The sequence below is a fragment of the Rattus norvegicus genome, chromosome 7 (genome assembly GCF_036323735.1).
Source record: "Rattus norvegicus strain BN/NHsdMcwi chromosome 7, GRCr8, whole genome shotgun sequence".
Classification (NCBI taxonomy): Eukaryota; Metazoa; Chordata; class Mammalia; order Rodentia; family Muridae; genus Rattus; species Rattus norvegicus.
The window spans coordinates 90784579-90789465 of NC_086025.1; the positions used below are offsets into that span (position 1 = coordinate 90784579).

General features: G+C 39.6%; 1 pseudogene; it reads left to right on the plus strand.

Annotated features, from left to right (window-relative positions):
* Window positions 1-274: 274 nt before the first annotated feature.
* Nusap1-ps1 (nucleolar and spindle associated protein 1, pseudogene 1) lies at window positions 275-3416 on the plus strand (annotated as a pseudogene).
* The last annotated feature ends 1471 nt before the right edge of the window (window positions 3417-4887 follow it).

Below are 4887 nucleotides of genomic sequence, written 5' to 3' on the forward strand. Positions count from 1 at the left end.
CCATTTGTTTTCAAACACGATTAATGGACTTAGTAGGCATTGCCTCCAGAGTATGTATCTGACCAGAGACTGAGTGAGACACAGGAAACAGAAAATAGGGCAAGTAAGGAATGATCTCGGATAACAAGAGTCACTGCACAGGAGAGCTACGGAGTGGTGGGAGCATGAGATAGCTAATACAGTTGCGATTACCTAGGGCACGCCCACAGAAACTGCTGGAAGTAAGGACGCTTACCTGGAGGTAAGGAGAATGCTTCCTGCAGAGGGTGAAACCATGACATTACCTGTAGTGTGGTCCATGGTGGAAGCCTTGAAGAGGGCAGAGATCAACCATGTAAAATAGAGTAGAATGATAGAGACAATGTTGTTCCGAAACTGAGAGGCACAGCCCAACGCTGGCACCACGTGCTGATGAAGTCACGTGTCCTATTCAAACTCTAGTTTTCCATGCTCAGGAAGCCACTTGCTTGTTTATACTTCTATTTCGCTAAGAAAACGTCTAAACTTACATAGCTCCCTCTAAATCTTGAGACAACTCCCTTAAATGAATCAAGTGATTGGTTGGTGTGCTATCACCCCTGGGAACATAATTTACTTCTAAAATATTGTTTTCCAAATGTATTGCTAAATATTCAGATTGCTTCAACAGAAGGCAAAAATGTAGTGAACGAATTGAAATCTTATGGAATATTACAAGCTTAAATATAAGCTGGAAGACTTTGATATTTATCTTAATAGGAAAAAATAGGAAAAACATCTTTTCTGATAAGTAAAAGTAAGATAAAAAGATTTCAGTTTTATTCAGCAAATGACCTATCATATCAACTACCATCACATTCTCTTGCCATCTCTGATTTTCTTTCTTTATGGTTAAACTAGTGAAGGGATGCAGTAGAAAATAACTATAAATAAGTTAGGTGAGCATGAGGTCTCACCATAGTGTCAGGTATGTATACTAAAAAATAATACTCTGTGTTCCTCACAGCTCCATCAGAGGGTCAAAGTTCAGATCCCAGTAGTCATATCCAGCCTCCCACTCACGCCTGTAACTCCAACTCCCAGGGGTGTGATTGTTCCCTTCTGATCTCTGCAGGCACCTGCACAAACACACGTACATACATGCACACAGACTCACACATGAATCAAATACAATCCTTTTTTAAAGAAAATGTCAACACACAGATCTACTACTAAAATTTCCCCTCTCTAAATAGTTATCAAGTATCTAAGGAGAGAGAGGAGGTTCTGTGCTGTTCCAGTTCTCGGTGTTTGCTTGTCCTTAATATAATAAAAAACTCACATAATGCAAACCCTTTAGTAGTTTCAAAATCAAGATTAGAGATCCCTAGAGATGTCTGTGTGTGTGTGTGTGTGTGTGTGTGTGTGTGTGTGTGTGTGTGTGTGTGTGTGTGTGTGTTATTTGTAACTGTGGGAAAAGGTCCTTTGGGAAGTCTAAAGCAAAATGATGTAAGGAAGAAATATTTGTACTGTACTGCATTTAAATTTTATGGGAAACCCTTGATGAACTTGAGCCTTAGGATGTAAGTAAGTAGCTAAGGGGCTACAAGACATGCTTACTCTGAGGGTAACTCCACTTAAAGCCAAGGAACTTCTCAGCAGGAGGTAAAGCCAATCCTTTGGGAAATGAGTCAATCATTTCATGACTCTCTAAAGTAAAAAAAAAAAAGGAAAAGAAATTTCAGAAATATGTTAGAATACCCAGGAACTATAATCATTTTATAAATCACCCTAAGTCATTGATCACTTGAGAGTGTTCTTAACTCCTAGTAAAAAATAAAATCCTTGTATACCAAGTTGCTTTATATAAATTATTTACACCTTCTCCTACTTGAAAGAAAATATTTTTGTTTCAGTAAAATATAGTTTTCTTATCTAATCACCAAAGAAAACCTCTTTTCTCTTAAGTGAAAAACTGTGAAGGTCTCAGAAAGTTTAACTAGCAATATTTATCACAGTAAAAAGTTCCTATGAATTGAAGACCATGCACAGTAGTACAATTTTCTATGCAGAAAATCTTTTTCCTACTAGGTTTATCATAGTTGTTCTTTCTGAGATGTATTTGGGCAAACCCGAATCAAATCTTTGGGTATTATGTATATCATATCCCCTACCTTGATCTTAGCTACAAATATACTATAAGTATTCAACATTTATAAAGGAGGAAAAGGGCCAGTTTTGAACATTGCTGTTTTGAGTTGGGTGGCTGTTTTTCTGGTTATCGCCATGATTGCAGAACGTGATTACCATCCTCTCCACAGAGGAGCTGGACTCCTACAAGTACAGCAACCTGCAAAATTTAACCAAAAGGCTAGGCCTCTGGGCTAACCTGAGGGCAAACAAGTTGTTAAGAGCCTTGACAGCACACCTGAATCCAGAAACAAGGAAAGAAAAATAAAACTCAGGATGAAAATCAATCTTCTGCATTGTCCTGTGACCAGACGGAGACACAAGTTAGTGGTGAGGAGCCTGCTGGGATGGAATCACATCGTCACGTCACCGAAACGAGGAGGAGGAAGCCCAAGACTGTCCACGGAATTCCTACCTCACAGGATCACTTGGAGATGAGAGGAAATGTTAGTAATACATCCCAAAATCAAGAAAGTCAGGAAAACCAAGACCTCAAAGCTACTGCCAAAGTTCCTTCTCTGCCAGAGCAAAGGCCAGAAGTCGGGAATGCAGCTTCCTAAGGAGAAGGAGAAATAAATGACTTGAAGAGGCTCCATGAGGCTTGTTTTAAGAAAATGGAGCCCATTGATGAATATATTGTGAGAAAAAAGAAACACTTTAAAGAACACTCACTTTATGAACTGACAAAAAGGGGTAGTGACCTCAGTTCCACCAAGAGGGAGACTCTGTACCCTGTACTCCTGCGAGACAGTAGCACTCACAAGGGCACTCAGCAACAAAAACGAATGTCAGGTTCTCGGCTACTACTAAAGATAATGAACGTAAGTGCTCACTGACCAAGATGCCAGCCAGAAAGTCACCATGTGTGACCGCACCTGGGAGTGAATGCTTCAAAAGGCTGTGCTCAGGACTCCCAAGTTAAAGACCACCGAGAGGAATTCCACCAGTTATTTCCCCGTTCAAGTTGATGACTGAAGCAACACAGACTCCGGGTTCTAGTTAGAAACCTGTATTTGATCTCAAAGCAAGCTTGTCTCATTCACTCAACTAGAAGCCACACAAAGGAAAGCTGAAACCTTGGGGGCAAGCTAAAGAGAACAGTTCTCTGAAGGAATATGTAAGCAGAGTTACCTTCCACAGGAAACCTTAAAACAACCTCATCTCCAGACCAGAGAAGGACACCGGAAGAGGCATGAGCAAGAACGGAAGGGGAAAGAAAAAAGCTTATGGAAGCTCGAAGAAACCTGAGTGTGACTAAAGCCCAGTGACCTTTCCCGTCCCTTTCCTCCTAACTCGTTTTCTTTTGTATGTTTTCCTACTCTTTCTCTACTTCAGTCAAAAGCTCTTTTCTCTTATAAGTTTTGGTCATAAATTTGTGTAGTGTCTCTTCTGTGCTATATCTGAGAATTATATTATCACCTTAAAGTCCGTAACTAAAGTGATTTTCACCTAATGTCCTGTACAACTCCAATTTTTAAAAGACCTGTCTTCGTGATTCTTAACAGAGGTTTTTCATGTCAAGGCCCTGCTAATCCTGATGGCGATGACCTGCATCCTTTTCTGCACAAGAGTTTCCCTTAGCAGCAATCTGAAACAGAAGCATAGTGTGAGAGAATAAGATAAAGCTCACAGGAAAAGGAGTCTGGAAGGCTGTGATTTTGTTCAGTAGCCTAGAAAACCCATTAGTCTTATTGAAATCGTATTTTATCAAGGTAAAAAGTTTTAGCTTATAACAACCTTGTTCTGACATTTCAGGTATTTGCCAACTGTCACTCATTATAATCGTAAATTAGAAAACCTCTACTCTACTCATTAAACAAAAGCCACAGGGCAAAGGGTGTACCACCAAAAACAAAACAGAACTGCTGCTGTAAGAAAACTGTCCTTGGCAAACTTAAATCTCACAGGTAGTAAGGAGAGAGGAAATCTGCTAAGCATAACCTTCTGACCTTTGCACTGCCATTTAGAGATTCTGAGTTGTGTGCAGTGGTTACAGTGTTCATAAATAAAAACTTTTTCCACTGTAAAATTGTATCTTGGGTATTCTGAGCTAATATCCACATATCACTGAGTGCATACCATGTGTGTTCTTTTGTGACAGGGTTAATTCACGCAGGATGATATTTTCTAGTTCCATCCATTTGCCTAAGAATTTCATGAAGTCATTGTTTTTAATAGCTGAGTAGTACCACATTGTGTAAATGTACCACATTTTCTTTGCCTGTTCCTCTGTTGAAAGACATCTGGGTTCTTTTTAGCTTCTGGCTATTATAAATAAGGCTGCTATGAACATAGTGGAACATGTGTCCTTCTTCTATGTTGAGCATTGTTGGGGGATATGCCCAGGAGTGGTAGAGTTGTGTCCTCAGGAAGAATTATGTCCAAATTTCTGAGGAACCATCAGACTGATTTCCACAGTTGTACCAGCTTCTAATCACATCAAGAGTAGAGGAGTGTTCCTCCTTCACCACATCCTTGCCAGCATCTGCTGTCACCTGAGTTTTTTATCTTAGTGAAGTGGAATCTCAGGGTTGATTTGATTTGCATTTCCCCAATGACTAAGGATATTAAACACTTCTTTAGGTGCTTCTTGGCATTCAATATTCCTCAGTTGAGAATTCTTTGTTCAGCTCTGTATCACAATTTTAGTAGGTGTATTTGGTTCTCTGGGCCTAACTTCTTGAGTTCTTTGTATATATTAGATATTAGCCCTCTATTGGATGTAGGATTGGTAGAGAA